The 25686-nt window shown below is 41.6% G+C and overlaps 2 protein-coding genes across 2 annotated transcripts in view; one reads left to right on the forward strand and one right to left on the reverse strand.

Annotated features, from left to right (window-relative positions):
- trip13 (thyroid hormone receptor interactor 13) overlaps positions 1–2006 on the reverse strand; it is a 137371-nt gene extending 135365 nt beyond the window's left edge. The window contains exon 1 of the mRNA XM_041183400.1: positions 1992–2006. The gene's annotated coding sequence lies outside the window, so the exon portion shown is untranslated. The remainder of the gene's footprint in view (positions 1–1991) is intronic.
- Positions 1–25686, forward strand: part of zdhhc11 (zinc finger DHHC-type containing 11) — a 142385-nt gene that overhangs the window by 752 nt on the left and 115947 nt on the right. The window lies entirely within an intron of this gene.

The raw sequence follows: 25686 nt of genomic DNA on the forward strand, positions 1-25686 counted from the left end.
CTCAGGCAGGGCATCCCAGACCCGAACTACTCACGGGGCCATCTGACCTGGGTTTTGCGCTGAAGAGATTGGGGGTGAATTACTTGGCTGAGGTTTGAGTTGTTCGTTCCATGGGCTGTGTTGCATTGATTTACAAATAATCGCAGTTAACTAAAGTCCGAGCTTAACCCTTCCTGGGAAGGTAGTTATGGGGTTGATCTGTTTATATTTATACAATAATAGGAACATGAAGACAAATCTGCGGAGTTGGAAAGAAGTGTCAAAGGACAGGTGAGTGTAGCAAAAATAACAGGTACTTGGCTAAAAACAAATGTTGAAGACTAAAATATCAAATGTATGGCTTGTTTGGTCACACACTTTGTTTTCCTTTGGGGAATAGTGGGGAAGTCTTGGAAGAATTAGCAGGCTGATTATCAACCTGTTGAACTACATCAAGAATGCTCCTTCCGTGGCCACCAAGTCCTAGAGTGGCCCTTGAACCTGGAGCTTCTGGTTCAGTGGCAGGGCGCTGCCTTCTGAGCCACAAAACCATCTAGATGTACTGCCTGTAAAAGGAGGAGCCGAGTGGTATTATCAGCACCAGAGTTCTCTGTATCCATAGAAAGAAATGATACAACTGCTTGACTGAGACAGCTGAAATAATATGTGTTGAGATCTGAAATAGAAAAAGAAAGAGAAAGGTCACTCTGAATTGTTACAGATCTTCCGGAGAGGAGGAAAGGAGATTTAGGAAAATGGTTTTACAGATTCGGGAGGCTGGAATAGAACACTGATCTTGGGAAATTTCTATTATCCAATTATAAACTGGGAAAACAGCTGGGCGACAACTAATGAGAAGGGGAGAACATGTTTCTTGAGGTAGTGCAGGTTTGCATTTAGTCAGATAAATTGTGATTGCAGAGTGTTCTAGACCCAGGTCTTAGATCAGGTATGGCACAATAGGTGGAGGAAAGGAAGCAGCTAGGATCAGGTGATCATAATGTTCGACCTTAAGGTACACAAGAAGAACAATGACACACAAAAATATTGGCCTTTGCCAGAACAAGAGGATAGGGAATATCCTAAGACAACCAATTAAACACAACACTTGGGAGAACTGCAGATGGAAAGTGGGAAGTATTTAATGTGTTGGTGAAACTACAGTTGAAATTCATGCCAACTAAATCAAAGCACTTTGAAAGGCAGTGGTGACCAAATGATTGTCATGTTTAAAGACTAATATCAGGGGTCATAGGAACATAGGAATGGATGAAGAGAGGTCACGGTTCATCTATTCAACTTCGACCATCCTGGTAATCATATGATACAACAATGATGGAATCAATAATGGGGGTCAATGGATGGCTTTTGAAATGTTCTTGGAAGGATCATTGTATTTTAATGCTGCCATTAGACCTTTATATGTGAAAGACTCAAGTTGTCCCAAAAGCCAAGTGCTCCTAATCTTCAAGTTTTGCAATACATATAGCTTGGCCTTGCTTATCTTGTTAGTTGTAAACATCCTATCGTCCTTTTGAAACCCAAACAATCCTTCACTTGTCTAAAAATGCAAATTTCCTTCACACCCTTACATGCTAAGACCTCATCCACATTTATTCATTAGCATTTCATTTGCCTTTTACCCCTAACTTCTTTTAATAATTCCAAGCTTACAGTCTATCTGATTCAAATTAAATCATACAGACAGACCCATCCACACTCACACCCATAAACCTACTTTACAATAAACCACAATATTATAATGAAGAAAATGTTAGTTTCTAATGTAAGATGATAAATCAGGTTCAAGGGACCCAATTTGCAAAATTTTAAAAACCGATGTGTGAGGCAGGTGGGATCATTGGGTTCCCAGTGCTAGACCCCATTAATACCAGAAATACAGGACCCATGATACTATTCAAAAAAGAGGAGAGGAGCTTTCCCTAGTGTCCTGGCCAATATTACTGCTTCAACCAACATTACACAAACAAATCAGTTTATCTGACTTTTACCTCATTATTGTTTCTGGTGTCTTCCTGTGCGCAAATTGGCTGTTGTATCTTTATATATTGTTCTTTTTTTGTTGCATGCTAAACTGGAAAAAAATAACATTTTTAAGTTAAGATTTTGTGGTCAACAAGTGCCAGGCAATGACCATCTCCAACAAGAGACCATCCAGCTATCTCCCCAAGACATTCAATGGCATTACCATTGATGAATCCCCAGCAACAACATCCTGGGGGTTGCAATTGACCAGAAACCATATAAATACTGTGGCTTCAAGAACAGGTCAGAGGCTAGGAATTCTGTGATGAGTAACTCACCTCCTGACTCCCCAAAGCCTGCCCCCATTTACAAGGCACAAGTCAGGAGTGTGATGGAATAGTCTCCACTTGCCTGGATGAGTGCAGCTCCAAAAATACTCAAGCAGCTTGATACCATCCAGGACAAAGCAGCCCACTTGATTGACACCCCATCTACCACCTTCAGCATTCACGCCCTCTACCAACACAGTAGCAGCAGTGTGTACCATCTACAAAGTGCACTGCAACAATTCACCAAGGCTCCTTCGACAGCACCTTCCAAACCTGTGACCTCTACCATCTAAAAGGACAAGGGCAGCAGATGCATGGGAACGCTGCCACCTTCAACTTTCCTTCCAAGCCACACACTATCCTGACTTGGAACTATATCACTGTTCCTTCACTGTCACTGGGTCAAAATTCTGGAACTCGCTTTCTAACAGAATTGTGGGTGTACTTACAGCACATGGACCTTTTAAAATTCATTTATGAGAATGAATCACATTCCGTCACTGGCTAGATCAGCATTTATTGCCCATCCCTACAGACGGAGTTCCAGGATTTTGACCCAGTGACAGTGAAGGAATGGCGATTATATTTCCAAGTCCTGGAACTTAGATGATTGACCTCCAACAACCACAACCATTTTCCTTTGTGTTAGGCGTGACTCCAGCCAATGGAGAGTTTTCCCCCTGATTCCCGTTGACTTGAATTTTGTTAGGGCTCCTTGACGCCACACTCAGTCAAATGCTGCCTTGATGTCAAGGGCAGTCATCTCACCTCACCTTGGGAGTCTAGCTCTTTTATCCATGTTTGAACCAAGGCTGTAATGAGGTCAGGAGCTGAGTGACTTTGGTGGAACCCAAACTGAGCACCAGTGAGCAGGTTATTGCTAAGCAAGTGCCGCTTGACAGCACTGTTGATAACCTCTTCCATCACTTTACTGATGCTCAAGAGGAGACTGATGGGGCGGTAATTGGCCGGGTTGGATTTGTCCTGCTTTTTGTGTACAGGACATACCTGGGCAATTTCCACATAGCAGGATGCATACCAGTGTTGTAGCTGTACTGGAACAGCTTGGTTATTTCTGGAGCACGAGTCTTCAATACTATTGCAGGAATATTGTCAGGGCCCATAGCCTTTGCAGTATCCAGTGCTTTCAGCTGTTTCTTGATATCATGTGGGGTGAATTGAATTGGCTAAAGACTGGCATCTGTGATGCTGGAGACCTCTGAAGGAGGCCGAGGTGGATCATCCACTTGGCATTTCTGGCTGAAGATTCTTGTGAATGCCTCCGCCTTATATTTTGCACTGATGTGCTGGACTCCTCAATCATTGAGGATGGGGATATTTTTGGAACCTCCTCCTCCAGTGGGTTGCTGAATCTGTTCAAAAACTATCCTATTTAGCATGGTGGTAGTGCTACGCATCACGATGGAGGGTATCCTCAGTGTGGAGACGGGACTTCGTCTCCACAAACACTGTGTCGTGGTCACTCCTACTGATATTGTCACAGACAGGTGCATCTGCAGCAGGACTTACTACCGCACAGTCACAGTGGTTCAAGAAGATGGCTTAGCACCACCTTCTCAAGGACAATCAGGACAGGGCACTAAATGCTGGCCTTGCCAGTGACACTCACGTCCCTGAAAGAATAAAATAAAAGTTTGTAGAAGTGTAGTATCAACCCTTTGAACTTCTTTGGAGACCCTTACAAACCTTATTAATTACTTGGGCATAACAAACATAAAATGCTCCTATTATCACTGATTATCCCTGTTCTCTTTGCAAGTGTTGTTTTGACACTCTAAGCAATTTATTCAGCTAGGAGCATTTGTTGAACAACACAGCTTTGCTGTGACATATTCCTATAGGTAAATAGCAGAACTCTGCCTGTTTCCTCTTTATTTCATGGTTCATAGCTGTGCAGTGGGGACTTGTCTTTTGGACTGGTTCACTTATAGCAAAGAATTGTCCTGCCACATTCTTGTCCGTCATAAGGACATAATTCCCAAGCAAAGCTTTGATGTTTTTACAGCAAAGGCTTAGCAAGGTATGCCACTAATCTTTTAACGCCAAGAATCCTTCTTTGGGGCAAGTTTTTCATTTAATATTTTTAGGAGGAAAGGTGTCATGGGTGTGATCTGGATCCTTTGTGTAATGCTGGAGGGCAGGGGTGTAGGTGACACTGCTGCCACTGTGATTTTCATGTGCGAGTACTGAAACTGAGTGATTTGTGTGACCCATTGGGCCAAAAATTCACTATGAACATCGTTATTAATGTGCATAGTGACCAGCAAGTTTAGGGGATTAAGAGAGATTCTATAAGTTGTAAATCTCCAGAACTTTTTGATTGGTTTTTTAAAATTTGTTCATGGGATGTGGGCATCACTGGCTATGCCAGCATTTATTGCCCATCCCTAATTGCCCTTGTTCAGAGGGCATTTTTTCTTTAAGAATCAACCTGTGGGTCTGGAGTCACTTGTAGGCCAGATCAGGTAAGGACAGCAGATTTCCTTCCCTAAAGGACATTAGTGAACCAGATGGGTTTTTAATGGTAATCAACAATGGCTTCAGGGTCTTTTTAAATTCTAGATATTAATGAATTCAAACTCCACCATCTACCATGGTGGGATTCAAACTCAGGTCCCCAGAGCATTACCCTGGGTCTCTGGATTACCAGTGCAGTGACAATACCACTATGCCACTGCCTTATAATCATATTATGTTATAATCATAATTAACATAGTAATGACATGATAATTGATAATGCAATACCACCTCTCTAACCCAGAAAGGGAACCATTTAAATGGTGGAATCTCATTTCTGCATTTAGTATATTGTTTTTCAATGTTTAAAAAAAGTTTAACTTTTTAATTTGACATTATTTCAGTTCTTTTCTTTGTCTCTTTTCTCTCTCTATTCATCCAATCTTTCTTTCCCACTCTTTGTTTCTCTTTCTGTACCACATTTGTCTCACATCCAGCCTTATCCTCAGTCATTCCTTTGTTTCTTTCTAAATCCTTAAAAATCAGTGATTAAGCAGATAGACTGTTAGTCCCTGATGCTCTCTTGGCCTTGCTGCACTGTTATCACACTTCCCACAAGTTACGTTGCATATTATACTTGAGCTGAAGGGTGCAGGAAAACAACTTGAGGGAGCACACTGCAAGATGCCCTGCTCAATCAAGGTTTGGCTCAAATCTAATCATTCTGACAATAATATTTCAGGACTGAGTCTTATAATGACAACACCTGAGACTTAACACAAAAGCAAAACACAATCGGAAATCTGAAATAAAACCAGAAAATGCTAGAAACGTTCAGCAGGTCTGACAGCATCAGTGAAGAGATAAACAGAATTCTTCCATCGTATAGACTCAACTTTACCTTCAACGGCTTCATTTTTGGGTCAACAACTTCACACAGGTCTGCAAAGCTCATGACGCTTCACATTAACTTGATGCTCTCTTTCAACGAGAAGCAACAGCATGTCATGCTCTAGAAGTCATCAACCCAGCAGAAACATTGAAACTAACAGACAAACGTCTTGCTCAGATCAAGCAAATTACGCAACGAGATGCAACTCTTCAAGTTCTACAGGAAGTTGTGATGAAAGGGTGGCTGGAAACCATCAAGGACACAACTGTTATTGTAAGACAGTATCGGGCATACCGAGACAAAGTGATTGCCCAAGATGACACCTTGTCTAAATAAACTAGAGTCATCATCCCTAAAGAGATAAGTGTATCCATGTAAGCCATCAAGGAATCAAGTCCAGTCTGAGGTAGGCAAGAGAAATGCCTTACTGGCCAAACGTCAGCAATGAGAAACAGGATCACATCAGCTAATGCAGTGCTTGTAAAGAACATCATGCTAAAGAGCACTCGTGACTCATGACATCCCAGACTGAAGCAAGTGAAACAGCAAGGAATGAACAGCTTTCTGTTCACCCATGATGACTTTCTTTACAGACTGGATGTCAGTACCTCACAACTGCAAATGATAGTGCATGCAATGTGTTTGTTTTTTCTTTTCATGAAAAGGGGGATGTTTGGAGAAATGCCTTTGTGCATGGTTGCCTTCTGTGTACTGTGGCTTGCCACAGTCATGTGACCTATGTCATTCCTTTGTGAGTAAAAGATTGAGACAGAAGTCATGTTACCACATATAACAAGAGTCAACATTTTAGGTCAATGACTTTCATCAGAACTATATAATAAGCGAAAGGGGAGCAGTGAGAAAAGGAACCAAAGGGGAAGGTCTGTAACAGGATGGAAGCCAGGAGAGATTAAATGATAAAAGAATTGATGGTGCAAGGCGAAAGGCCATCTTAAAGGGACAAGTAAAGAAATAAAAGATGTGTTTCAAGGTGATGTGAATGGCAGAATCATGAACAATTGCTATGTGTAAGCAAAAATTAAGAGGAAAACAAGAGAGAAAAACAATACCAGCAAAGGTAAAAGGGGAAAAAATGGGGGAAAAGATTAGGATCAAAAGTTGTTGAACTTACTGTTGAATCTAGAAGGCTGTAAAATGCCCAATCAAAAGATGAGCTGCTGTTCCTCAAGCTTATCTTGAGCTTGTTTGGAACACTGCAGGAGGCCATGGCCAGAAATGTCAGAGTTGGAGCAAGATGAAGAATTAAAATGGTAGGCAATCAGGTACATGATTGCAGACAGAATGAAGGTGTTCGACAAAGCAGTCACCCAATATGTGTTTAGGGGAGATCCTGTCATGAACAGTGAAGACAATACAGTCAGTTGAAAGAAGCATGATTAAATTGCTGCTTCACTTGGAAGGACTGTTTAGGGGCCTTGGATAGTGAGAAGGGAGGAGGTAAAAAGGCAGGTGTTGTGTCTCCTATGCTTGCTTGGAAAGATGGCCGAGACTTACCCTGGCATTAGACTGACTGAATTGATGTTCCTGAAATCATTTTGAGTGTCACCTGGCAAAACCTCCTTATCCAAGTTGCCTTCATCCCTGCTTAAAAGGTCAAGAATAGAACATCATAGCAATTGGATTCCAGGTGGAGTTAAATCTACAAAATGGTTTCAATCAAATTGGGTATATGCTGATGCAATGGGAGTCTCCTCCACCCATTGGCTGTAAAGGAAACTATGTGAAATGAGATTGGGTGGTCTCAATCCATAGAATCATACTGTACAAAAGGAAGCTATTTGGCCTAAAGTGGCTGTGCTGCCTCTTTGAAAGAGCTGTCCAATTAGGTGCACTCCCCAGGTTTTTCCCCATAGCTCTGCAGTTTTTTCCTTTTCAACTATACACCCAAAATCCCTTTTGAAAGTTACTATTGAATTTGTTTCCATCATGCTTTCAGGCAGTACATTCCAGATCATCATCACGCTCTGTGTTTGAAAAAAAAACATACTCTTCATTTCCCCTTTGTTCTTTTGTCAATTATCTCAATCCTGGGTCCTCTGGTTACTGAGCTTCATTCCAGTCGAATCAGCTTCTCCTTATTAACTCCACCAAATCCCTTCATAATTGTGAAAACCTCTATAAGAGGCTCATGTTAATGAGGGCAGACTTCAGCCTGAGTGAGACAAAGACAAAGTGAGTTTATTTGGAAATTTTGTTCGAAGTGGGAATTTGGTGCTTTAGGTAAGGTTTACAGCAAGAAGTAAAGTGTGCTGGATGGGGAGTTTGGTGAAGGGTGGGGAGGAGGTGCTTTTTCTTCTAGTCTTTTTCAGCCTCCAGTATTTGATTTCCACTTTGGTGTAGCAGAAGGAGCAGGTAAACCACTAACTGGTATTATTAATTTTATCAGTATTGTAAGTACTGTATTGTTGTATCAGTATTGTAAAGTTTTCTGGCAGTGCCAAAGCCTATTGGGAACTGTGGGCTTTATTGATTATAATTAATTAATTAGCAATTATTAATTAATTAACACATATTGGAGATGGCAGGGCAGGTGATGTGCTACTTCTGGATACCGGTGTGATCCAGGGCAAACGCATCTGCAGTAAGTGTTTGTGGCTGTAGGAACTTTGGCTCCGAGTTATTGAGCAGGACGTCGAGCTGCAGACACTGCAGCACATCAGGGAAGGGGAAAGTTACCTGGACACTCTAGTCCAGGAGGTAGTCACACCCCTTGGGATAGGGTTTTTTGATTTGGTCGGTGATCAGGGACAGAAAGGTGTGACTGCGTGTGAGGCGGGTAAGGAGACCCAGAGGAAAGGAGTGCAGGACCCTTGGCCCTCGCAATTATCCAACAGGTTTGAGGTTTTTTCAGTCTGTTTGGAGAGGTAAGGCTGCAGGGTGGGTGAGCTGACTGGCCATGGCACTGTAGTACAGAAAGCCATTCAACCGTGGTTGTGGAGGGGGGAGTTACAAGGAAAGTAATGGTAGTAGGGGACAGTATAGTCAGAGGCATTGACACTGTTCTCTGCAGCAAAGAGCATCAGTCCAGACAACTGTGTTGCCTGCCCGGTGCCAGGCTTCAGGACATTTGCTTGGGGCTGGAGAGGAACTTGCAGTGGGAGGGGGAGGGCCCAGTTGTCATGGTCCATGTTGGTACCAACAACACAGGCAAAACAAAGAAGGAAGTCCTACATAGTTATTGTGAGTAGTTTGGCACCAAATTAAGAAGAAGAACCTCAAAGGTCATAATCTCGGGATTATTACCTGAGTGATGTGCAAATTGGCATAGGACCAATCAAATTAGGGAATGAATGCATGGCTCAAAGACTGGTGTGGGAGGAGTAGGTTCTGGTTTATGCGGCACTGGCACCAATACTGGGGAAAGTAGGATCTGTACCGTTGGGACGATCTGCACCTGAACCGTGCTGGGACTGGTGTTCTTGAGAGCTGTATAACTCAGGAAGTAGAGCGGGTTTTAAACTAAGCAGTGGGGGCAAGGGTACAAATTTGGGAAGATGTGGTAAATCAACGAGTAGAGACAAGGCAAAAGAGAAAGAAGATGGAAAATAGATCATGACAGGAAGGGATAGAGAGTACAAATCTAACAGTAAGTCAACAGATATGAAACTAGAGAATAAAAAGATAAAACTAAAGGCTCTGTATCTGAGCCTTCCAAACAAAACATATGAACTGAGAGAGCACATAGAAATAAATAAGTATGATTTGATAGGCATTACAGAGACATGGCTGCAGGAGGACATGGATTGGGACCTTAATGTCAAAGGGTATAGGACATTTAGGAAGGAGAGGAAGCGAGGAAAAGCTGGAGGGGTGGCTCTGTTAGTTACTGATGGTATTAACACAATAGAGAGGGATGACCTAAGGTCAGGAAACCAGGAAGCGGAAACAGTTTGGCTCAAGATGAGAAATGGTAAAGACAAGAAGTTACTTGTGGGAGTCATGTACAGGCCCTCTAATAGCAACCACATGATAGGGTGGAGCATAAAGGATGTCAGAAAGGCAGAGATAATCATGGGAGATTTTAATCTACATATGGACTGGAACAGTCAGATGGGCAAAGGTAACCTGGATAACGAGTACATTGACTGTTTCCAGGATAGTTTCTTAGAACAGCATGTTCCGGAGCCAACCAGAGAGCAGGCTATACTAAACCTGGTATTGTGCAATGAGATGGGGTTAATTAATGACCTCATAATGAAAGTGCCCTTAGGCAGCAGCGCCCTTAGGTAGTAGTGACCATATTATGATTGAATTTTACATTCAGTTTGAGGGAGAGAGGAGTGGGTTCAAGGCTATGCTTTTAAACTTAAATGAGGGTAATTATGAGGGCATGAAAGCAGAGCTGGCTAAAGTGAATTGGCAAATTAGTTTAAGGCATAGGTTAATAGCAATGCAGTGGACACACGATCAGTGGTTAGCTAGAAAGGTTAAAGATAGCATCAAACTTAAAGAAAAACACATAATTGTGCAATGATAGGAACGTCAGAAGATTGAATAGAATATAAGGAACAGCAAAGGATGACTAAAAGATTAATAAGGAGGGAAAAATTAGAGTATGAGAGAAAGCCAGCCAGAAATATAAAAACAGATAGTAAGAGTTTCTATAAATACTTAGAAAAGAAATAAGTTAGCAAAGTGAGCGTTAGTCCTATAGAAAGTCTGGAGAATTGATAATGGAAAACAAGGAAATGGCAGATGAATTGAACAGGTATTTTTGCATCAGTTTTCACTATAGAGGATCCAAGTAACATCCTATAAGCAACTATAAATCAATATATGGAAGAGAGGGAGGAACTCAGGAAAATTACTGTCACCAGAGAAGTGGTACTGAGTAAATCATTGGAGCTGTGGGCTGACATGTGCCCGGGTCCTGATAGACTTCAACCTAGGATTTTAAAAGAAGTGGCTAGTAGGATAGTTGATGCATTGGTTTTAATTTTCCAAAACTCCCTAGATTCGGGAAAGATCCCATTAGATTGGAAGATAGCAAATGTAACTCCCTTATTCAAAAAGTTGGAGGGGGTGGGGGGGAGACAGAAAGAAATCTATACACCATTTAGCTTAACATCTATCAAAGGGATAATGTTGGAAGCTTATTAAAGAAGCGATAGCAGGGCACTTGAATAAGTTCAAGGTAATCAGGCAGAGTCAACATGGTTTTGTGAAAGGGAAATCACGTTTAATCAACTTATTGGAGTTCTTTGGGGATGTAACATATGCTGTGGATAAAGGGGAACCAGCAGATGTACTGAGCTTAGATTTCCAGAAGGCATTTGGTAAAGTGCAACATCAAAGGTTATTGCGGAAAATAAAAGCTCATGGTATAGTGGGTAACATATTGGCATGGATAGAAGATTAGCTTGCTAACAGGAAACAGAGAGTAGGCATAAATGGGTCTTTTATCAAGTTGGCAAGATGTAACAACTGGTGTGGCACAGGGATCAGTGCTGGGATCTCAACTGTTTACAATTTATATAAATGACTTGAATGAAGGAATGGATTGGATGGTTGCTAAATTTGCTGATGTCACATGGATCAATAGTAAAGTAAACTGTGAAGAGGACAAAAAGAGGCTATAAAGAGATATAGATAGGTTAAGTGAGTGGGCAAAGATCTGGCAAATGGAGTATAATGTGGGAAAATGTGAAATTGCTCATTTTGGCAGGAAGAATAAAAAAGAAGCATATTGTTTAAATTGTGAGAGATTGCAGAGCTCCGAGATGCAAGGAATCTGGGTGCCTTAGTGCAAAGGGTTAGTATGCAGGTACAGCAAATAATTAGGAAAGCCAACAGAATGTTATGATTATTGCGAGGCGAATTGAATAAAGAAGTGGGGAGGCTATGCTTCAATTATACAGAGCACTAGTGAGACCACATCTGGAGGTCTGTGTTCAGTTTTGGTCACCTTATTTAAGGAAGGATGTAAATGCATTGGAACCAGTTCAGAAAAGGTTTACAAGACTTATACCTGGAATGGGCGAGTTGTCTTATGAGGAAAGGTTGAACAGGCTAGGCTTGTATCCACTGGAATTTAGAAGAGTAAGAGGCGACTTGATTGAAACATATAAGATCCTGAGGGGACTTGACAGGGTGAATGTGGAGAGGATGTTTCCTCTTGTAGGTGAACCTAGAACTTGGGGTTGCTGTTTTAAAATCAGAGGTCACCCATTTAAAATAGAGATGAGGCGAAAATGTTTTTGACGGTTGTGAGTCTTTGGAACTCTCTTGCGATGGAAGCAGAGTCTTTGAATATTTTTAAGGCAGGGGTGGATAGACTCTTGGTAAGCAAGGGGCTAATAGGTTACCTGGGGTAGGCAGGATGGGGATTTGAGGTTACTATCAGATCAGCTATGATCTTATTAAATGGCAGAGGAGACTCGAGGAGCGGAGTGGCCTGCCCCTGCTCCTTGTTCATATGTTCCACTTAACAGTCTCAGTTCCAAGAACAACCCCAGTTTGCCTGATCTGTCTACATAGTTGAAATCCAACACCCAATTTCACTTAATTTCCCAGTGAGTGAGCTGCCCCTTAATCAGCAATAATTGGCACTAGATTGGCTAATGTGGGAATTGGGAAACCATTTGTGCTCATTCAGTATGAAATGCTTTTCTGATGCAGGGGTTCGAGTTGCATTGTTGCAGCAGATCAGTACATCTAACTGTGGTAATACGTCACCTGGGAGTGTTTGATGCTAACACTGGGTGCCTGAAATGTCCACTGTCCAGGACCAACATACTAATCTTGATGAGCCATACAATGCAATAAAAGATATCAGTAATCAGGTAACCATTCATCTTGTCAAACTTGACCCAATTTATTTATTCTTAGTTTGGAATGTTTTATTCTGATAAAGGTGCTAGATAAATGCAAGTTGATTTTACCCCCTCAAAACTGAGTATTGAGTATGTTTAAAAAAAATTAAAGGTCACTTGTTCATCATGTTTTCTTACTGATTAAGAAAATATTATGTAGAAGGCAGGAACAAAAAGAGAGGCAGATGCATTGAACGGGGGTTGAGGCAGGACTGCTAGAATGGAGAATATTGTGGAATGGCTTGTCATACAATGGAAGGGATCACTGATTTTAAAATTAGTTAGCTGAGAACACTGCAGTTTTGTTTTGGATCAGTGTGAGCCTCTTTACACTAAAAACAGCCAGGGAGACCTGGAATTAAAAGCGTACGAGCAACATAACTTATTTTATTAAACAGCTTCTTCACACACTTTACTTCTGCTTGCAGAACTCCCTCAGTTGATACAATTCTGTATGGTAACTTCAAGTGAACAATATATACACTCACATTTCTAGAACCACATTATCCAATTCAGGGTCGTGGGGAGTCAGAGCCTATCCTGACAGGCAATGGATGCTAGGCGGGGTACACCCATGACAGGGCACCAGTCTATCACAGGGCACACGCTCACACTAAGGGGCAATTTAACCATAGCCAATCCACCTAACCAGCACATCTTTGGATTGTGGGAGGAAACCATAGCACCCACTCCGGTGGAGACTCAGGTGATCAAGGGGAGAATGTGCAAACTCCACGCAGACAGATACCACGGTCAGAATTGAACCCACGAGTCCCTGAAGCTGTGAGACAACAGTGCTTACCGCTACCCTACAATACTGCACTTTTCAAAACACTAATACACTACATCCTTCCCCTTCTTAGTAAATGAGAGAGATCTCATGTTTCATCAATAAACTTAAGCATAACTTGAACATTCAACTTGTTACACCTTCTAGCTTTTATATTAGTTTAACAATGGGCTCAGTTATTTACAATTAAATAAAAGATTTGTTCACCAACTGAAAATAGTTTGCTTCATAACATAGTCACTGCAGTATGGTGGACATTTTCCCTCATGATTAGGATATCATCTAACATCAGGTGTGACCTCATTTAACTCATGTTCTTCACCTGAGTTGTAGTTGTCAGAATCGGATTCAATGCTTACGAATGGAGTTTTCAGTGCTTTGAAGAATGACATGTTTCATGTGATGATTTGTGAACTGTGCTTAGCAGTGATCATTGATTCTTTTGTGTTGGTCACAACAAATAGCTGGATGTCAGCAGGGGATGTTTGCCTTCCAACATGACCATCATGTTTCACAAGCACATTATCTCCTGGCTTTGGTGGTATAGTTCTGAATTTCATGTTTTGCTTGATTACTTTCATTTGATCCTTTTGTTCTCAATCATGTTCGCATACATGTTAATCATTAGCTCTGCAGGGTAGCTCAGGAAGACGTGCGCACAGGATGTGCAAAGGTGAATATAGCTAGAGGCTTTCCATTAGTCGAGTGGGAAGTTGCTCTGTAACTGCAAAAAGCATTTTACTTCAACGACTTGCTCTCAGTGGTAGCTGTACGTATCACTTTTTTCAAGGTACACGTAAATCTCTCAACTTCTCCATTAGCTCTTGGCCAATGGTGTGTGATATTCCGATGAGTGAAACCTAGATAGTTTGCAAATTTACTGAACGCGTCGCTGTTGAATGGAGGTCCATCGTCACTTCTTAACATCTGAAAGATTCCAAACAAGGCAGAAATCTGGTCAAGCTTTAGGATGACAGCTTTCTTTGAAGTAGACCTAACTAGTTCCATGACCAGGAATCTGCTGTAGTCGTCAGTGACAACAAGCAAGTAGTCATTAGTGGGAAAATCTGCAAAATCAACACTAACATCTTCCATGGTCCTGGAGGTAGTTCAGACATCTTGAAAGGATCACGAGGATTTGACATTGTGACTGCTTGACATGGCAAACACTGATTTTCATGCTCTGCCAAATGGTCAATTCCTGGGAACTATATCTTTTCTCTAATGAGTTGTGGTTTTGACAATTCCCTGGTGAGCTTCATGTGCTATGTCAACAACGCATTCCCTCAATGATTGTGGAATGACAATGCAGTTGCTGCACAACATGAGATCAGATGTAATTGTAATGGTGAGTTCATTTTGAACATTGTGAAGACCTTGTAGTGCGTGAGCGATTTTTTTTTTTTGTTGGTGGATGCTCTTTTGATCACATCTTTCCAGTTTTGTGATTCCATAGCCGTCATACATAGTTGTAATGCCTCATTATGTTTTGTTGCTGCTTTGATGTCAGCTAGTTTTAGCGACTTTGGTACTGCGTTTAGACTTACATAGTCTATGTAAGTCGGAAGCCTTTTCCTCATGATTAGTAGGACTGACTGATGGCAACAGATGTCACGAAAGATAGTCTGTTGGTTGAGCTTGCCTGGCTGATACTCAACATAGACCTCATAGTCTTGCAGTTTGAGCATCCAATGCTCTATTCCAGCAGGTAGTTTGCTATGTGGATTGTTAAACAAGTTTATGAGTAATCTATGATTGGTTATGACTTCAAGCTCGCTTCTATACAAATAGAGATGAAAATGTAAGATACCCCATGTGATTGAGAGCACTTCTCTCTCTCTTTGTAAATAACATCGCTCTATGGGTGCTGGTGACTGGCTTGCCTTTGGAACAAATGATGGGCCCTCTGCCTTTTTTTGCACGATAACTGCACCTAAGCCAACCGGGCTTGCATCCACGACTAGCTGGGTAGTTTTCTCAGGATCAAAATAGGTATTTATGCAACTTGCTGAAAACCATTGTTTGGTCTGGTGTACAACCTGTTTGTGTCCCTACTTGGTGATGTCTTTTTCGGATCGGGGGAAGATAGCATAGCAAGGTCAGGAATCAAACAACTCCAGTAAATGATGCGTCATAGCTGATTCCGAACTTTTTGCATGTTTGTAGGAATCACAGTACTTGCAATGACTTCAGCTTTCCGTAGATCAGGTGATACTCAATTTGATAAAAACAAAATACTGCGGATGCTGGAAATCTGAAACAAAAACAAAAATAGCTGGAGAAACTCAGCAGGTCTGACAGCATCTGCAGAGAGGAACACAGTTAACGTTTCAAGTCCATATGACTCTTCATCAGAACTAAGAAAATATAGAAATGAGGTGAAATATAAGCTGGTTGAGGGGGATGAGGACAGGTAGAGCTGGATAGAGGGCCAGTGATAGGTGGAGGCAAAGAAGAGATTGCCAAAGATGTCATTGACAAAAGGACAAATGGGTGTTAATGGTGGTGATTTTAGCAAAGGAATGTGCTAATGGTGACAGTAAGGTTAGAAAGCAGGACGAGCAAGTGACAGATGGTCCTAGTGGGAGTGGGATGGGGGAAGGAATCGAAATAGGCTAAAAGGTGGAGATAAAACAATGGATGGAAATAAATTTAAAAATAATGGAAATAGGCGGGAAAAGAAAAATATATTTAAAAAATTATAAATTATTGGAAAAGGGCGGATCAGAAAGGGGGTCGGGATGGAGGAGAGAATTCATGATCTGAAGTTGTTGAACTCAATTTTAAGTCCAGAAGGCTGTAAAGTGCCTAGTTGGCAGATGAGGTATGTTCCTCCAGTTTGCGGTGAGTTTCACTGGAACATTGCAGCCGGCCAAGAATGGACATGTGGGCATGAGAACAGGGTGGTGTGTTGAAATGGCAAGTGACAGGGAGGTCTGGGTCATGCTTGCGGACAGACCAAAGATGTTCCGCAAAGCGGTCACCCAGTCTGCATTTAGTCTCTCCGATGGGAGCAGCGAATGTAATAGACTAAATTGAGGGAAGTGCAAGTGAAGTGCTGCTTCACTTGAAAGGAGTGTTTGGACCCTTGGACGTTGAGGAGGGGGAAAGTAAAGGGGCAGGTATTGCACCTTCTGTGGTTGCATGGGAAGGTGCCGTGGGAGGGGGTTGAGGTGGTTGGGGGTGATGGAGGAGTGGACCAGGGTGTCCTGGAGGGAATAATCCCTGCGGAATGCCGCCGGGGGGGTGAAGGGAAGATGTGTTTAGTGGTGGCATTATGCTGGAGTTGGTGGAAATGGCAGAGGATGATCCTTTGAATGCGGGGGCTGGTGGGATGATAAGTGAGGACAAGGGGGATCCTATCGTGCTTCATTATCCTGGATCCTATCATACTCAATTTGATTCCGCTTTCATTGAACAGGCACTTGTCTTTGTTCAAGGTGACGTTACATTCTCTATGATGTTGTAGGCATGTGTACAGATGTGTCTCGAGTTCACTTTCAGTGTGACTGCAGATGAGAATGGCATCACTGATGTTCAGCATGTTGTCAAGCCCTTGAATTGCAGACTGAATAATGAACTCAAATACCTCAGCCATTGAACTGAATCTGAAGTTGTGCCTCTTGCATCAAAAAAGTCTGACGTGAGTGCAGAATACTGTAAGATAGCTCGATACTTCTGCAAGTTTGATTTGATGGTACGCTGCATTGAGCTCCAGTTTAGTGAAGTGTTTAGCACCATATACTTGCTTTATGCTATCATCAGTTGTCAGTGTCTTTCTCTTTGTATGGGTTAGTTTGGTGACTACATGTCAATGCAGATTCTAATATGGTTCTTAGACTTGAGTCTCTTGATGACTTGTATGGGTGAGACCTAAGGGGTCCCAACTTTCTCAATAATGTCAAGGTTAAGTAGATGCTGAAGGTCCATCTCAGTCTGCTCCCTGGCATGAAATGATATTTGTCACTGTTGGTGTGTGGCTGGAGTCACATTTGGGTCTACATGAAACTTACATGCAGTGCCTTTCCGTTTGCTGATACCAGTGACATAGTTGGCATGCAATTCAAGAATGTTGTTGGCATGCATAGCAATCGCATATGTGATGGCAGTCACGTGAAGATTATTGCTGTGTGGAAATTGATAAGTGTATCACATTCTCCAGTTTTGAAATAAAATACAGCATTTGTTCTGCTGTCTTTGAGGTTGGCGTTTCAAAAGTCCCGAGAATTTTCAGTGGTTTGTCACTGTTGTAAGGGAAAATTTTCGAATTCCTTGGTTTGTGGAGAATGGGGCGATCCTGAAGTTTCTATGTTTTGTCTTCCACGATATTGACACTTACTCCTGTATTTATGAGAGCATTTACATCTGAGCAGCCAATGGTCACTGTCACACATGGCTGTTTGCTGTGTCTGAAAGAGAGCACAAAAGTTTGTTCAGGGTCATCCGCCTCTACTTTGGCTACATTCTCTCACCATGTTGCTGTGGTACAATATGTGGTTTGTTAGTAGTGGTCTTAGTTGTTGATTTTATTGATGAGTGCCAAACAGAAGCAAAGTGATTGGGTTTTCCACAGGCTTTGCACTGTTCACAAGTAGTAGGACATTCTGCCCAGTGTGGATAAGCACCACCACAGTGGAAACATTGTCTGGACAAATCACAACTCTGTTTCTGAGACTTGTTACTTTGCAGGTGGTTTCCTGGTACTAGAGTGACGAACAGTGTTCACAGGAGTTGAACTTGGAGTGTGGTTTTTGCTAGCCTCAACTTCCATATCTCTGGACTTGGAAATCTAGCTCTAACAGCTTTCTGTCTGTCTCCAGTGCTCTTGGTGTAGTTAGCTAGAGACAACGTTTGATTTGTGTTTTTATTTCCCTTTCAACATGTTCTACATTACCAAAGTCACATTTGGTTACTAGTTGCTTCAAACTTATGCAGTACCAGTCAGTCGTCTTGTTTGCTTTCTGCTTCAGGCATCTGAAGACAATTCTTTCATATCTGGTAGTTTTCCTTGTCATAAAATAGGATGTTAGAGCTTTTGTTGCTGAGTCATGGTCATTTTGCTCAGGTGTAAGCTTTTGAAAAATATCTCCTAATTCTTCACTGCTGGAAAAGTAAGGCCTTTTTTTCTTTGTCCCCTGTGATGGCAAAATCTGCCATTGCCCCTTCAAAACATCACAACTGCTTTTGCCAACATGGGAATACAGAGGGCAGCTGCAGATGTACTTTATTGGGTGATAGATTGGGCATAGATAATGCCATTTTCATCAGCAATAATGATGAAATTTCTCTAAAGTTTTCCTGCCTGTTTGATCTGAGGTTGTGTGCCATCAACACAGACTGACTATATCTCAAAGTCTGCAGGTTAAGTATTGTCTGCAACTTAAAATGCTGTCTTCCCGGCAGAGAGGAGGCAAAACCCTCCAAAAAGATTAATAACTTCTTATTTTGCATTATCCTCATTGTCAGTGTGAAGTTCTTCAGACTAGAAGCAGCCAGAATTAAAAGTGCATGAGCAACACGGCTTCTTGTATTAAACAGCTTCTTCATATCCTTTCCTTCTGCTTGCAAACTCCATCTGCTGGTACAATTCTCTATGGTAACTTCAAGTGAACAAATTGTACAATACTGCACTTTTCAAAACACTATATGCTATGGGCATCATTGACTTTAAAATTCATTAGCTGAGAACATTGCAGTACTTTTTTGGATCTGAACTTTAAAATTGTTGTATTCTTGATCAGAACCAAGGAGTGAAAAGGATTCTGATTGGCATCTCAGTGTGAGCTTCTCTCAGTAGACTTGCCATTAACTTGCATGTCTTTTTACACTTGACCAAATCCAAAATGTCAGGCCTATAGTTTCCAGGAGCAGGATTAACAGGTAAAGAAATAGCTTGCATTAATATAGGACCTTTCACAACCTCAGGATGTCCCAAAGCACTTTACAGCCAATTAAGTGTAGTTGCTTTTGAAATGTAAGAAATGTGATAGCCAGTTTGCATGCTGCAAGCTCTCAAAACAGCAATGCGATAATGGTCAGATCAGTTATTTTCTTGGTCTGCTGCATTGTTCCAGTGAAGCTCAACGCAAACTGGAGGAACAGCACCTCATCTTCCGACTAGGGACTTTACAGCCTTCCGGACTGAATATTGAGTTCAACAGTTTTAGATTATGAACTCTCTCCTCCATCCCCATCCCCTTTCCGATCCCCCCCCTTTTTTTCCAATAATTTATGTAGGTTTTTCTTTTCCCACCTATTTCCATTATTTTTAAATGTATTTCCATCCATTGTTTTATCTCTACTTTTTTAGCCTTTTTTGATTCCTTCACCCCACCCCCACTAGGGCTATCTGTACCTTGCTTGTCCTGCTTTCTATCCTTAATTAGCACATTCCTTAGATAATATCACCACCTCCAACACCTCTTTTGTCTGTGACATCTTTTGGTTATCTCCACCTATCACTGGCCCTCTATCCAGCTCTACTTGTCCCACCCCCACTTAAACCAGCTTATATTTCACCTCTCTTCTATTTTTACTTAGTTCTGTTGAAGGGTCATTCGGACTCAAAACGTTAACTGTGTTTCCCTCCGCAGATGCTGCCAGACCTGCTGAGTTTTTCCAGGTATCTTTGGGTTTTTCTCAGTTATTTTAGGTATTGATTGAGGGATAAATATTGAACATGACACTAGGGAGAACTGTTCTTGCTATATATGCCCACCTGAGGTGTCAGATGTCCCAGGGTTAACATCTCATCTGAAAGGCAACACCCCCAAGGTTTGATTTGGAGGGTCTTAAATTTATAAGTGGGGATGACGTACTCTTAAGCATTGTCCTCACCTTACTTATTAACAGCAGTAGAAATTTATTGCTGATGATTTCTGGCTGTTGTGTCAAACACTGGGGAATAACAGCATTCTATATCGGAGCACAACCGAGAGTTAACAGATGAATATTTGTTTGCTTGAGGAAACTTCTGGTGTAGTGTTTTTATGTTTCTGGACTTGCTGATTGATTTGTTTTAATGGATTTTAATATCCTATTAGTAGGAAGAAAGTGAAGTCTCTCTTTCTGAATTATCATCTATCTGCTAATGTGTACCTGAAAATCACCTCTTTACGAAATCTAATGAAATTCACTCACACTTCCCATTTGAGCAACACTTAGAACCAATTGAAGAGAATTCAGAAATGGAGCAATTGAACAGTAGAAGCCTATGCTCAGAAAAGTCATCAGGAAGACCATGTAGCCTTTACATATTTTTAGCTTCCTGAAGATTAACATATACCTTCACTTACAATACCAAGCAATGGCTCCGTTGCCTGTAGTATAGATGTTTAGATATGAAGCTGATCGTCTAATATCAGACTGATTTCCAAAGGAAAACTTATGAATTTGGAAATGTTAAATATTTGGGTTTGACTATCAGCACATTTGTTTAATCCTTCCTCGCTGATCCTTTCTTTGCATTTTTGTTGATGGTGGTTCGAGTTCCTGATTGTGATTGCCATTTGGGTTTGCTAAGGATCAGGGGCAGCAAAACATTTATTTGTTTAGTCTCAGCTGTTGGTTCCTCTTGACACTCATTGGTTGCAGTGCAGTTTGGCAACTTGCCCATATGGGAAGACAAGGTCATAGTGTTGCTTGAAAAATTAAGTGACCATTTGTATTTCTTTTAAAGTTTAGTTCCCTTGTAGTTAACTTTAGATGCAGAATTTGAGTGTTGCACAATTTTGACACCAATGTCGTTTGTGTAAATTTGAATTGCCTCAGCCACAGTATAGTTCGTTTGCACTGATATGAAGCCAAGCTCATTCTCTACTAGTACAAGCTGTGTAGTGCAACCGTTAGTGTAAAAAAAAACTGCTTACTCATTTGCTTTATAGCATGTTCAGAGGACGTGCAGTTTTAAAATTGTGAAACATACATGCCAGCCCAGAAAAGTAGCAAAATACGACCCAGCCCAAAAATAGCTGATCACTAAATAAAATAGCTGTAGATACAGTCTTAAAACATGTAGCTAAACCAAATATGTAGTGGAGCATGGGCTTATTGAGACTTAATATCCGAATAGATCATTTGTATGGCAGCTGAGCGTAGCAAAAAACAGGTGTTTTCTTCAGTTCCCTTCCCCCTAGTACACTGCAACATTTACCCCAGCTCTCCTCCTTCATCTTAACCCTGGTTCAGGGGGAGGGGGGAATTGGTGGGAGGGGAATAACTAATTTTCTTTTGATGTTTGTTCCACTCACCATCGTCGTTTCCTTCAGTGTGCAACAGAGTTCAATCCCTGGCATTGGTAGCATCTGATATGAGCTGGCAGTGGTGTTCTGGCAGTGGGACGTGCAAAGCCAGGATTAGAACAAGATTATTACAGCTAAACCGCCATGGCTCATGGGACCACTGTTGTGCACCACGAGAAGTTTAACTGCCTGCTGAATTGCAGCTGCAAGCATGGACAATAACTGCAAAATGGTCAAAGTGTTTGGTGAAAGTAGTGGCCACAGTACATTAAGTGCTGAGGTTCCATGGCACTTGAAGAAATATGTACATTTCCATTTCTGTGGCAGGGTAGAATGTGCTTTTAGAAAAAAAGGTCTCAAATGCTTTTCGCCATTCCATGAAGAGTCTGAGGAGCACTCATTTGGATTGGCAAGTGTCCCACAGTGTGTGCGCACATGTGAGAGTGGAGGGTGGGTGCAGGAAGGAAGAGAGTGGCAGGCAGTATAAGTGGTTGTTTGTGGAACACACATCTGTTACTTGGAGGCATAAAAAGGGACGAATCTATAACTTCTGGATGACTCTTCACCTGATGGGAGAAGCTCAATAAGGCATGGGGTATGGTGAAACCGGCCTTGGGCCCAATACTGAGCCTTTGCAAGCAGAAGGCCTTGGGGGTAAAGATCTGAGCAGTGTGTGCACAGTCGAGTGCCTGCTGTGTTTGCCAACACTGATCCTTCTTGAAATATGTTGTTTTCCTTTTTATTGTGTATAGTTTGGGAGAATTGACTTGGAAAGGTTATTGGGTTGTAAATTCATCTTGGATAGTAGCACGAAACAGGCCATAGTGAATCAGCTGGAGAGCTCAGAGGAAAACAGAATTGAGCATGATGTAAAACAGGTTGCAGATTTTCTATTGCCCATTTTATGTTAGCGCCCAAGAAGAAATTATACTGAATCGTTCCAATTTAATGTGCACAACTAAACTAACAAACTTGCTGAGGCATGGATGGTTTCAACTGATGCTGATTCTGCTACCCACCAACTGCTGGGCTCAGCAACTCCTCCTACTTTACTCTAAATTGTTATCTTTTAAAATATATTTGACCTATAGGACAACACCTATCATCATTGGGATTGAATAATGTTTTACACCAATGAGCTCCTGTTTCTCTTTGCCTGTCACCCCCACCAACCCCCCAACAACACCTCAGTCCAAAGAAAGATATGTTGCCCTCATTTCCTGTATTCTCCCATGACTAGTCCTACCATGGACTGGAATGTTCAGTGCTCTTGTTATTCACTTATCCTTCAATAAAAGGAAGGTTTAGCATCATTGTTTCAGATGCAATTTTTTGTTATCTTATTTCCTGTAACCTCCAGGGCCACGGACCAAGTGCTGGAAAATGGGATTAGGCTGGGTGGCTCATTTTCTGACCGGGGAAGACACGATGGGCAGAGTGGCCTCCTTCCATGCCGTAAAGTTTTCTACATTTTCTGAATGTCTGAAAGGGAGGAATGTGTGGGGATGTGGGGAGAGGGCGGGAGAATGGCAGTATGTGAATTGCTCCTTAGGTGAACCAACACAGACACAATATGATTCTAAGATAAAAAGCAAAATACTGCGGAAGCTGGGAATCTAGAACAAAAACAAAAATACCTGGAAAAACTTAGCAGGTCTGACAGCATCTGCGGAGAGGGATACAGTTAACGTTTCGAGTCCGCATGACCCTTCATTAGAACTAAGACATGTAGAAATGAGATGAAATATAAGCTGGTAGAAAGGGGTGGGACAGAAGACCTCAATAGGGGGTCAGTGATAGGTGGAGGCCAAGAAGAGACTGCTGAAGATGTCATATACAAAAGGACAAAGGGGTATTGGCGGTGATGATATTATCTAAAAGATGTGTTACTGGGGACATTAAGGGAAGCAAGCTAGTGGCAGATTATATTTTTTTCTTTTCCCTCCTATTTTTAAATTTATTTTGATCTATTGTTTCATCTCCACCTTTTAGCCCATTTCGATCCCTTCACCCCACCCCACCCACACTAGGGCCATCTGCCACTAGTTTGCTTCCCTTAATGTCCCCATTAGTACATCTTTTAGATAATATCACCATCGTCAACACCCCTTTGTCCTTTTGTCTATGACATCTTTGGCAGTCTCTTCTTGGCTTCCACCTATCACTGGCCCCCTATTGAGCTCTCCTGTCCCACCCCCTTCTACTAGCTTATATTTCATCTCACTTCTATATGTCTTAGTTCTGATGAAGGGTCATACAGACTTGAAACGTCAACTGTATCCCTCTCTGCAGATGCTGTCAGACCTGCTGACTTTTTCCAGGTATTTTTGTTTTTGTTCACAATGTGATTCTATTCTATATAATCTCTCACACAATGTACCTCATGGCATCCTACCCATGTTTGCGCATTCAGTAACCTAACTGCCTCATTTTTTGCCTACTTTTTCTCGATGGATTGCCAGTGCATAAAGAGCCATGTGTAAGTGCCAATATCAAAGGGATAGTGCCCACCAACTCTGAAAGGCAGTAGAGCATGTTGAGTGGTAGTTTGTTTCTAAGGTGAAACTTTACAGTGAAACAGAAAAAATCTATTGGATTACAAGCTTCCAGCACAGCCAACGTTAACTGGATGACTCCCTGGTAGCTCAGCAATATCATACACCCGTGGCACCATGTCCAGCCAGTGAATTATGTTTACACAGGGTGCACGTTTAAACTAAATGGGCTAAAAGTTGGTGTGTGCCCCTTCATTTAAATGATTGTCTTGTCTCCACATTTAAATGATTGCTCAGCATGACCTGCACTGCTGGCTGGTTGCAAACACAACAGGGAGGCTAAGAGCATCTGAGACTAGCTGTTGTTCTAGATATCATTCATCTCTTAAAGGCAGCCTGTCCCTCCTTGTACGGGAGCTGCACTGGTTAACTGAAGGCTGTTTATAACTCTTATTGATACAAAGTGGAAGAACACACAACACCAAGCCAAGAAGAAGGCTCTAAGATTCTCAGATGCTAAGCTGGAGGTACAAGTGTCAGAGGTGGGTGCCAGGAGAGAAGACAATGTTTCTACAGCAGGATAGGAGGCCATCACACCAGACCATCCGAAGAGAGTTGGGGCAGATGGCAAGGGAAATAAATGCTCCCACCTACCTCTTGCCTCCGTTCAGCTATGATAGACGCGTCACCTAAACAAAGTGCCGCACAGTCACTGACATTCCTCTCACTGTCTTGTATTTGTCAAGTGGTTCAAAGATTCTCTATGGGAATGTGGAAAGATACTTTGGTATACAAGCGTGACTTAATTGACCATTGTGATCCTGAGGTTGTTTCCTGTAACTAAACTATGTGCAAGAATGCACATACTTAGTAAGTTGTAACTGGATTTAATCAGTGAGTAGATGGCCGATTATGTGCTTTGGAACTGGTGCCAGCAGTTTTAATTTAGTCAGTCCCTACTTTGTACTATGGCAGAACTGTTCTGTTGAGCTCTTTAAGTGATTCTCAAAATCAGTATCCACATAATAGTATTGTGCATGGAGTTTGAATATAGTTTATGTTTATTGAGATGAACTCTCCATCAAGCAGAAAATATACAAAATGCTCTAGGTTTCACTTCTCCTATTCTGGCCGCCGCTCAACCTCATATGCTTTGTCACTCCAGCATAGTTAGCTAGTGACTATTCTAAGTTGTGTAATGTAATATAGTGACAGGTGCAGCAATTAGATCAAGTGGGACACGAGCAAAGCCGAAACACTGAATCACTATAAAATTAATTATTTAAACTTATTAACTGCCTGTTTTTAAAATATACTGCACTTCCCTGTGTTTCAATATTTGGGAGGCTGTCTTGAATTTGCTTCTATTGTATATGTAGCAGTGATGAACTGCTGTACACACAACAGAATAGGTACACTGCAATAATTGAACTTTTGTCCAGGGTAGGAACTCATTTTTCTCTTGTAAGTCCTGCATCATTAGTGTACTGTACAACAGGATCACGCCATGTCACTTGTAGTTCAGTAAAAATGTGGTTGGCAATTGGGAATACTGTAACTTTCCGTACACAGTTTAGACATGCCTGTAAGGTGCATTTAGGGAAATATTGTGAAAAATGACTTGCATAGAATATACACTTACAACATGCTGTTGGTTTGAGGCC

Source organism: Carcharodon carcharias, chromosome 3 (assembly GCF_017639515.1).
Source record: "Carcharodon carcharias isolate sCarCar2 chromosome 3, sCarCar2.pri, whole genome shotgun sequence".
Lineage (NCBI taxonomy): Eukaryota > Metazoa > Chordata > Chondrichthyes > Lamniformes > Lamnidae > Carcharodon > Carcharodon carcharias.